General features: G+C 41.7%; 1 protein-coding gene across 3 annotated transcripts in view; it reads right to left on the reverse strand.

Annotated features, from left to right (window-relative positions):
- The window catches only part of bach2b (BTB and CNC homology 1, basic leucine zipper transcription factor 2b), a 76,258-nt gene that overhangs the window by 34,303 nt on the left and 30,605 nt on the right, over positions 1-11,350 (reverse strand). The window contains exon 1 of one of the 3 annotated variants that reach the window (XM_035678566.1): positions 5,913-5,995. The exons of the other annotated variants lie outside the window; for them this stretch is intronic. The gene's annotated coding sequence lies outside the window, so the exon portion shown is untranslated. Of the gene's footprint in view, positions 1-5,912; positions 5,996-11,350 lie in introns of those variants that run through there. 3 annotated transcript variants of the gene reach the window in all.

Below are 11,350 nucleotides of genomic sequence, written 5' to 3' on the forward strand. Positions count from 1 at the left end.
ACAATATAATAAAAGAAGAATACAGGAAGAATTTAGGCACAAGGGGATGATTCAGAGTGTAGCAGTAGCAGAAATAAAAACGTTTCTACAGGGTTACTCTTGCATTTGTTGATCAGCAGGTCACAGGTGTCACTGATTATCACCATGGAAACACAGCTGAGATAATAATAATTCAGTTCATTAGAAGAGCAAAATTAAGACTGGACCAACTCAAACCAAACAAACAATCAGTGAGCTGAGCGGGCCAAGCAGCAGGATGTTTGAGTCAGCTTTGGCCTGACTGTAGCGCATGACGTGGTCTTAGTTTGGGGACTTTTAAGTAGGAGGGGCGGGAGGGTGGGGTGGCAATGTGTGACAGTGAGTCATGATGTGCTCTGTGATGTGTGTCCTCGCTCTCTCTGGGTCTCGGCTGAATAGTGTGCAGGGTGTGTGGAAAGAAGAGGCGGTGCTGGGTCACGAAGGAATGAAATATATAATGGAATGAGGGCAGACAGAGTCCCAGAGGCAGTGCTATGATTGCTCCTATCATAAAAAACATCATTTGCCATTCAGAAAGCTTACATGTCTGAAACATATTCCTCTCAGATGTTCTGCAGTGATGGGCAAAAAAAGCAATGCAACCGCTTTAAACAGTGTTTGTTTGCCCTTGAATCAAAACCAACACGGACAGCTACCTTCCTGCTTTCTTTGTGCTTGAGGCAAATAGGTATTAAGCACCTGCAAGCACTAGGAATTTTTATTTGCCTGTAGAAGAGCTCCTCTTAGCAGGGATTGCCAATTTTGCATATACAAAAACCTGAATTTGGTTCAAAAGTTAACTGCATTTAAGCTGCAGCAAATGCAACGGTTATGCAACGGCATAACCTTTCACTCTTGACCCTGGGAACAGCAGTTGACCAAACAATCTTCACTCAAAGTCCACTTACTCAAAAATAAGACACTTGCTCAAACATAATGCACTTAGGATAATAAGACCATGGTTGGTCCACTTACTAGCTTGTGAAGGCACTGTCAACCTTACTATGTGGTCTTGCTCAGTTGTCATGGTATGGTAGATGTTCAAATCCCAGTTGTCATTATCATCTACAGTACCATCTTCACCTGCAGATAAAGACTGTGGGATACGGGCAAATGCTCCAGACCAAGGGAATCTGTGGACCGTGGAGACTGTTTTGTCAACGACTGGGTCTTATTTTTGTAGTTTTGCCCAAAATGTCTATCAGCTGTGGTAACATTGTACTCAATATACTTTGATTTGGATCTGCTACAAAACGTAATGGGTTCTTTCTTGGCCCATGCTACACCCTTCCACCAAGTTTCATGAAAATCAGGTAATATTATTAGGGACTATTCTTTAATAGAAAGTAGAAGCTGCTCCATTTCTTATTCTTAAGTCTAAGAAATACTTTGTGTAAATGATTGGAACTACATTTTCAGAAGCTATGTTGGCAAGTGGAAGCAGATATTCCTTCTCAAGCCATATTCATTCCATCACTCGTTGATATATCAACATATTAGATCATGTCCTTCATAATTTCCTGATAGATTAGTGCCTCAGACAATGAGTCAGCATGGAGCAGAATGAGGCCCACAGACGCATTCATGAACACCTGCTGCTACTGATGAGATGTTGCAGATCAGATCACATCAAATCAGACAGAAGGTCTTAGGCACAGCTGACTGTGGGATATGTTGTGTATGTCCAATGGTACATCTTAAGGGGTTTATCTAATGAATAAACCTGAACACAAAATACAAACCCACCCTGCTTAGTCTCAATTGCTGCTGCTACAGTCTAATATCATTATCCTCTGAGCCAGTACAGTCAGAGTGAGACTAACATGAACACTGTGTCACTGTGCACAATTGAGGGGGGGGGGGCTCCTGCCAAATGACTGTAATTACACTGAGGATGAACATGGTTTTAATTGGAATTATCAAATGAGGCCACTGCAATAAATGCCCTTGGAGCCGTACAATGCAGCAAATGTCAACATGGATGGTGATAAGGATGATGGGTAGGTAAAATATAATGTCTTTGAATGCATCGTGCACATTATACACATTATATTTTTGGAGGGGTTTCATTTCCTCAAATGATACTATCCTTCCCCATACCCTCAGACTAGTTTTTGCTGCAGTGTTGGTCAGTATGAGAGTATATCTATCCATCAAACTGTCAGATTTTATTCCTTTGGTTCACAGCAAGATATAACCATATATAAAATGTATTATTTGGTGGAATCCTGGTCTCCAGAAGATGATCCCTAATAACTTTGGTGAATCCCACCCCTTTTCATCTAGTTAAGTCGGAATAAACCAATTTTAAAGGCAGCAATTTACTTTACTTAGTACTTCACAGAAAGCTGTCTCAGAAGACAGAATCAATAAAAAGAACTGTTAAAAGTGAAGAAGAAGAGGCCAATATATCCTGACTTTTAGTCTCTAGTAGAGATCTTCTACCTGGCCCAAACCATCAGGTGTTATTAAGAGTTATTGAGAGAGAGAGAGAGAAGATGAATGTTATTAAGATTTAAAGTTCCAGTGTGTAACATTTAGGAGGATCTATAGTCAGAAATATAATATAATATTCATAGCTATGTTTTCATTAGTGTAGAATCACCTAAGGATAAGAATATCTACAGAGGGAGTGGGTCCTCTTCTATGCCATGTTGAACCGCCATGTTTCTACAGTAGCCCAGAACAGACAAACCAAACACCGACTCTAGATTGGCTCCCACATGCTTGGCTGACACAAGGGGTTTCAGTTGGTCGCAATCTGCAATCTGCAATCTCACCACTAGATGCCACTGAATCTTAAAGACTGTTGCTTTAAACTCTCCTTTCAATCTCCACACCCACAGTTTGTAATGCAGACTAAAAAAGTTGTCGTCTCCAGGCTACACCTTGACTTGCTGTAAAATGGATGAATGAATTGAAATTCAAGGTTAAACAGCATTTTCCAGAATACATAGTGTGTATCTAGACATACAGCGCATCATACATTCAATGCGGCATACTGTATGTGGTCTCCTTTAATATTTATTGAAAGGTGGTGCTAATCATACCCAGGATGGTGCTTCTCTGCAGGACAAACTGCAGACATCATCAGAAATGTGTTAATTGTTCATTATGAGCATCAAATAGGGACATGAGGCGCAGGGATCGATTAAACAGGGATTGCTCTATCTGGGCTGTAATAGAAAATGTTAATGTAAATTGCCTCACTTTTTGTCCCGGCTGTTCGCTATTACACCCCCTCTCTTTCTCTTCTTTCTTTCATTCCTTTACTTCACACTTTATTTGAGAATTTGGTTTAAATGTTAAAAGATGGTTACTTCTAGAGAATTAAATGATCCAGAACTGATCATGCAAAAAGGTTTTCATTTACAAATGATGTTTGTCACTGTTATGTTGTAACCTCAGTATGGGTTCTGTGCTTGTCTATGGTTTGACACAACTCTCTGACCTCTGTGGCTTATGACACCATTGCAAAACCCATTGAATACCATCAAATGTGCACTGTCATCAAGACCAAAAACAAGGCTGTGTTGTTGTCAGTTCCTGAAAACAAAAAAACTGTTCTTATTACTCAATGTGTTTTTCATCTGCAACTGTAGGTAAAACAGCATGCTGCTCAGGCTCTATCGTACGTCTCAATACGACAGAAACACTTCCATGTCGCTGCCAGCATTCACCAAACACTGTTAAATCACAAATAAATCCTTTTTAAAGAAAAGGTCACTCTTAGTAGGAGGAAGGAAGGCTTACATGCCTCTGCATTGCAACAAACAAGCTGTAACTTAGGAAGTGACTGAGTAGTGAATTCAAAATCTGAGGTGGCTTGGAACACAAAAAAGAGAACCAGCCAGTGGTGAGATTTTATCACGTTTCAACAAACTAATTCACACCTTAAGAAAGAGTGATGGACATAAAGGTATATTTAAATAAACAGCGTCTGTGGTGTTTTGTGTCAAAACAACAACATAACATCATCCCTGAAGCAAATTCTTCTGCTTAAGATTATAACACAAGATTGAAAGCGAGCTGTGTTTTTTTGGGGGCTTTCCACTCCGACCACAGAAAGTTCACTGACATCCATGGCGGAGGCTCCTTATTTTCCCCACCACTGATAAGGTAAACAGCCTTTCAGAAGGTCACTGGGTTGCTGTTATTGATCCTGAGATAATACATGCAAGACAGCCACATCTGAGACAAGCTGCTGCTGCTCGCCAGCCTCTGCTGATTACATACCGAGGAATGTGGAAGTATAATGAGAGAGTCCCTTTGCGCCTGTTTGATCACACTGATATAGATGTCTGAATAATTTTTCATGTGCAATTAAATCTGACATAGGTCTTATAAAAAAAGTCTATTAAAAGCAAAAGTTCCTCACACATTGTGCATGCAAGTTTTTACAATAAACAATGTTCAAGACAGTTCAAGGTAGACCTAACATAGAGTCATTACGCTCAAGTCCATACACAAATGGATCAAGTGCTTTTTGTTCCAGATAGAAATCAATACTGTTCCCTGCACTTCGATTGGGAGACTGAGCAACAAAACCAATCAATCAATCAGTCAATTCCTGCACAAGATTCAACTGGACTCCAGAAATCTTGTCCTTGATCTATTTTAAATTACTGGCATGAGGAGGGACCTTCTCGGGAGTCCCTTCATGTGATGTCATTAGCAACACCCAGGTCTAGTTTGGTCTGGTGACTGGGGTTACGCAGGTTAGGTTGTGCTGACCCTCCTGCGGTGCTCCTGCTGCTGACACTGATGAATGGGACCGGCTGCAAGAGCGAGCATCTGTCTGCATGGCCCATAATGCGCTCAGAGTGCTGTACAAACCTGTGTCTATCTGCAATCAGCCTAATTAACACCAGAGCTACTTCATCCCCCAGCAATAGAAAGGTCCGGGGAGTGACCTAAACCGTGTGAATCAATACTCAAAACCACTGCAGAGATTTACCTTTTAAAAGAAACAATTAGCATGGAGCACAAGCTGCATGGAAACCATCAAAGACGGCTGGATTAAACACCAAGAAACTCATTATAAATGGTAAATGGACCTGTACTTGTATAGCGCCTTTCTAGTCTTCCGACCACTCAAAGCGCTTTTACACTCCCGCCACATTCACCCTTTCACAACATTCACTCCAGGAGCAAAGTCCATCAAACAAAAACTCATTCATACACATTCACACACCGATCAAGGCATCGAGCAAATTTGTTCAGTATCTTGCTCAAGGATACTTCGACACGTGACAGGAGGAGCCGGGGATCGAACCAACAACCTTCCGATTGGGGGACGACCCACTCTGCCTCTGAGCCACAGCCGCCCCCACAGAGCAGCCAACATCTGCTTTAAAAATGCATTGAGGCTTTGACATCCGGAAAATATCAGCACAACAGGGTAAGAGCTTGAATTAAAAAATCTATTTTTCTGTTTCAATCGCCATAATCAACAAAAAGACAAGTAAAGTTAGCATTCTCAGCCAGCTGTTTGATGACAATGTTTGAAGACTTTTTGTTGTCAGAGTAGCGTCTTGTGGTTGTATCTATCACAACAACAACACTCGAGAGGATATTAATAGGTGCATCTTGCTGAGTAATGGTTCGTGAAAAACCTGCTCACATTGAAAAACAATATTAGGACAAACAACAAAGAACACAATCAACAGCTATGGTTCACAGCCACATCAGTTTGACGTAAGCAAATATGCTATCGAGGAAATATTTGCATGGCTGAAATGCAATGAATTTTGTTTCACAGCAGCTACCTGATGCACCCGCACTAGATTTGACTTTTATATGTCAAAAACCATCTTTTACGTCTATTCAAAGTCACAGAAACAGAAAGAAAGCAAGCACTGAAAGCCTCAGGAGCTAGCGTATGTTGGCATTACCTCAAAAAGGCATCAGCACAGATCCAGTCATCTTGTTATTCCAGTCTTTGCTCTGACAACTTTCTAATGTCTCTCACTGTATGTTACCGACAGCATCTAAGCCTATCAGTGTCTGTGGGTGGTGAGTATGACTGAGCAAGTGAGGTATGTGTGAGTGTGTGTGTGTGTATGTGTTTGTGTGATGGCATGCCAGAGTATTTTTGGGCCCTGCCTGCTTAAATGCAGCTTGCATGAATCATGACTTCCCACATAGTAGGTCAGTGAGCGGGTGAGTCATATTGCTGTCTTATATGGTAACATGCTGCACATGTGACAGAAACACTGGGGTTATCTATAGACTGGGCTCACTGCTGTGTCTCAGCTCTGTCTTCAGATGATATTAGAACTTGTTTGTCTTTGTTTAATCTCATCTCTGATACGCCTGAGAGCAAATATCTTTGATATTTGTGAATTCTCAGTTTTGGACAACCATGCTCAACATTTTTGGTGACTCAACATGACTCAGATGCATTTTGGTTTTCATTTGAGACAGCTTGTGACTTACATGTAAATACTGCAGCATCCAAACATTACTGCACAAATGCACAAGAGTCGCCACAAATGACAGACAAAAAGATTCTAGAAAGAACAGCAGATGCTTATTGCATTTCCTACCTCACACTTGATATTCATGCTGACAATGACATGGTACACCTGCAAACACAACAATCTGTTTGTCTAAACCTCTTCCTGTGCGATTGACTGAATCAACAAGGAAACAAGTTTGGTGTTTGCAGACACCTCAATCTGCAAGTACAGAAAACCACCTCACGATGGAAGAGAAAACCATCATCGCCGAGATCGGATTAGGATATGTGGAGTGTTTTCCAGCAGCAGCCAGTGAAGGCAGAGAAGGAGCGGGAGTGCTAATTAGGCCAATGATTGGCAGTCCAAGGGGCTGCTAGCATGAGCGTGCCCAAGACTGGATTATGGGCTGCATTAGTAATGGGGCCCGGTGGAAGCGGATGGAGTGCAGCGTGGGGGGCAGGGTTGAGGTAGAAGCCTTTATTTGAAAAAATAAATTCAGTGCGTGCATTAAGTTGACAAAAAATTCAACCGTCTATCTTGACAAAAAAAAAAAAAAAAACTCAGAGCAGTCATGGAAAAAAAGGCCAGTGGAAAGTCTCCCCACAGGAAAGAGTTGACACTGAGGCATCGCCCACGTCAGAACCTTCAAAAGCCACGTCTGTACGCATGTATGTGTGTGTGTGCAAAGCCAAGAGTGTGTGCGTGTGCGCTCATGTGTGTGAGTGGGCTGGAGGGTACAAGTCTGTTGATATGGCGAGTTTTTCACACGTTGCTCTTGCGTGTGACATCTTAAGTTTTAAGAATACATACGCTCTTGTTGTTGTAGCAACATGCATAAATGTGCAAAAAGCAGAGCAATGGTATAAATATCCAGCTGAGATCAAAAGGCCACGAAGCGAGGGAGATGAAAGACAACATCTACTGATGTGACCGATTGTAATACGTCCTGGACCAGCCCAAAGAGACATCCAGCCTTTCTGAAAATGTAGGGCTCGAGCTGTATGTTGTGTTCGCCACATCCAATTTCTTTTCTTTCATTTGCTGTTGTTGCCTTTCGCTCTGCAGTTCTAGCTGCTGTGAAAGACCACACATAAGACCAGAAGGCCGTATGAGTGGTTCTCTTCCAACTGTTCACAAACATGCTTGCTCAACCACGCACAGAGCAGTTTATTCCCATCACAAAGTCAAAAAGGGGACTGTGCATACATGCATTTCCTATTCTGATTAAAAAAACTCTGATCATTTGGAAATCTAATGTGAAGGACATGTGGCACTCAGTGGATGAGGCTCAAAGCATCTTAGTTAGGCTGGGAACCGGAGGATGGCCAGTTCCAGTCCAGCACAGACCACAGCAGTGTGGACAGGTAGCTGGAAAGGTGCCAGTTCTCCTCCTGGGGACTGCAGAGGTGCCCTTGATGAGGCACCAAACCCCTGACTGCCGCTACGTGGCAGCCCATCACTCCACTAAAGCTCCATATTTGCATGTCTATCTTCCATTTGTGTGTGACTGTACTTCAGGCCTATGTGTGTATAAAATCGAGTGACATTTTGCAGTCAGTCCGAAATTAACCTGTGGAAAAGCCACCTGAGACCCAATCTTAAAGAGACACAAGACTTGAGGATAATTTGGTCCAACTTGTGGTCGACCTGAAGGCCACCACTGGCTGCAGCAACTCTGCACACACTGGACAACTGCGCACACCTGAAGAATACACACACCTCTTCACATATAATTTGCATATAATTTTTAGCACAACTGTTTTCACCTTGTCCACTTCAGTATGTATGTATGTAAGTGGTGGGAGGATATGAATGTGCAGTTGTCTGTGTGTCAGTATATATTTGCCTACAAATACTTTTTTATTAATTTATTAATTTATTATTTTATTGTTATAATTTTTTCATTGCAATAAAGAATGAAAGAGCAACTTTGTAATCACAGCTGATAGAGAGTCTGCTTGGATCTATTCAGGTATAACACATACTGAAACACAGACTAGAGATCTGAGGCAATACAACGGGACCCTATCAGACCCAATTAGGCTGATAGGGTTGATTCCTGTCCCGGTCACGTGTTGGTTACATGGAAGTGAGTGGATCTGTGGAGACCTGACAGTACATCTTCTAACTGCTTGAGCAACAGTAACAGGTGATTGTATTTGCAGACATTTCATACAAAATGAAGGCTGAGAACCACTGATCTGTCCTTACACAGGAATACCTAAAGATCTTAAAATACATTTTCAAAGAACTTAATGCCACCCTTGCATGAAAATAAATTGTGCTTATGATTCTCATCTTATGACTGTGACAGATTGTGAATGTTAAGAGAGTGATACGTCAGCGTATTAGATCTGTGGTGCAGCTATCACTCTGATTCTCACCCCACTGCTGTAAGGTAATCAGACAGGTCATATAAAAACCTATATGTCATTCAGGCAGTGTGTGTGTAGGGATGTGCTGAACAGCCGTCGCTGTCAGTTTACTCGATGCCAGCGTGGGGGGCGTGAGGGAGGAGGAGAGGCTGTGGCACATTCACATGTTCCAGCACTAGAAGCTGAGCTAGAGGCTCGCTCACATTACCCGGCCAGAGAATGGCCATACCGGGTTAGATGACCCACTGGCAGCAGCACTGTGAGGAGGCTAATTTGGGAAGTGATGTGAGGGAGAAAATACACACACACACACACACACACACACACACACACAGGGAAGGGGACTGGACTGTGTGACCAATTAGTGGACCACAGAGACGAGTGTACCTATACATACATGTTGCAACGTCTTTAAATAACAAGACATGCAGCCTCTCTGCTGTGTGATTGCTAAAAACATGCAAAAATCATGTGACAGCACCAAAAAGTAACAACTGTCATGTGATCGTCCTGTGACGTGGTTAGTTTTGGCTAACTTTGGTTCAGGGGAAAATATGAACTCACAGTGCAGCTCTAATGATACAAATGACAAAGCATGATGGATGTGTGCATTGTTATTTTTTAGCAACTAAAAGCACTTATTCACAGAACGGCCTTCTTCACTATTAACCAAAACCGCAGTCTCTCCATAACCTTGACCATGTGATGCAGGACAGGAAGCTTGGTCTCTGGTGTCTCTGGTGTTCGGTGCATTGTACGCACCACCATGCTCTCCCAGCTCCCCTTTATGCATTCTCTGCTGCATGAGAATGTCACAGGTTTTGGATTGGGACTTTTTTTTCTTCCTGTTAATGTAATCCAGGTTTCCAAGAAATGTATTACTAGATGAACATATTTACTAGGATATAGGTTTGAGCCACATTGTTGCATGTGGAAAGGTTTGTTGTTGAATAGAAAAAGGAAGTTGTGAAAAGCCAGTGAAAAGAGAATAATTTCTGTTACTGCGTTGGTATCAACAGAAAAGAATATTCAGTCCTGACAATGATGAAATTGCAATAATGGTGAATATAGGCAATACTTTGATAACCTTGTGAGGCAGCAGGATTCGCACTCGAGAATCTTGTCAGCTTTATGGCTATCCAATCCAACCACAGTGTTTTAGACCAATCAGCATCCTATCAGGAACCATTGGCTGCTATAGCATGAGCAACGGGCGTGATTTAACGCTAGGTGTGTGTGAGAAGGTTTACTCGAAAACAACAATGGTGGAAGAGTTTAACTAGATACTGCTAGCATCAATTTCTTCAGAATTTCTTCATTGAAAGAAGAAGAACAACACTAAATGCTTTGGAAAGATGTTTCTCTGTTCTCCTGACTGAACAGAGAAATATGGTTCATTGATCTGATTGGTTCAGATTTGTCCATTTTTGTCAGAATACTGCATGCAAGACTTCTCTAATACTCCTCATGATAGTTGTGCAACTTACTGTAACAAAAAAGGCAAAATTAGGGAAATATTCCATCTGCTAAGAGTCTTAATGACAGCTAAGATTAAGCCACCCAAAGGATGGCACCAGGCTCATCTGTCTATTGTCTAAAAAGGAATATACTGTGATATTAATGCCAGTTTATTGACTGGTAATGCATTATCATATATGTCAATGACCCCAGTGCACACAACCACTGTAGCTGCTTCTACTTGTCTCTCTGTAATCTCTCTAATCTCAGTGGTTTCTGTAACCACTGTGCTCATTTCACAGCAATGGGTGAAGCACGGCCGCCTGAATCATGTGCAAGAGTTTGCAGGTTTCACAAGAAGCAATCATTAGTCAGCTGATTAAAGTGATTTGAAAGCGGGTACCTCCAAAGTTATACTGTTGACCTAGAATGTCTGAGAACCACAAAATAATGCAACACATGGAGTCATAGACCCAACATTGAGTCATCTAAACGTGTGCTCGTCAATTAAAGCGTAAACTCTTCTATCAGACACAATTCGTAATATAGGTACCACGCTATCTACTGTAAAGCATCAGTGCTGATCATAGGTCAGTCAGAGCTGTCAAAGTACGTCAACATAAGCTCTGACTGCCTCAAATCAAGTGCGAGGGGACAAAATGAAAGGTTATGGTTTCAAGTGTGCGCAGAAGTGACACAGTGCGGTTAGTGGCTTTTGGGTCTTGATGACTCAACCTGAGAAGAGAAAGCAGTGCTTATTGATTGGACCTCTTTGCACGCCCAGGCATCACAAGGCACAGTGGAAATATTCGCTGGGAGGAAGAACAGTATCACCAGTTAATGGTGCGTCAAATGTTTGAGGCGTTATTTGGTTTAGATCACTTGGTGTAACAAACTAGGTCATAAACTTTATATTATATTAAGGTCCACATATTCACAATAGTTGCTTATTAGCATGCATATTAGTAGCAGTAGTATTGGCTTATTATTAGTCATTATAAAGAACTTATTGATTCAATTCAGTTCAATTCAGTTTTA

Source organism: Morone saxatilis, unplaced genomic scaffold (genome assembly GCF_004916995.1).
Source record: "Morone saxatilis isolate NCDOM2014 unplaced genomic scaffold, NCSU_SB_2.0 Contig7, whole genome shotgun sequence".
Classification (NCBI taxonomy): Eukaryota; Metazoa; Chordata; class Actinopteri; family Moronidae; genus Morone; species Morone saxatilis.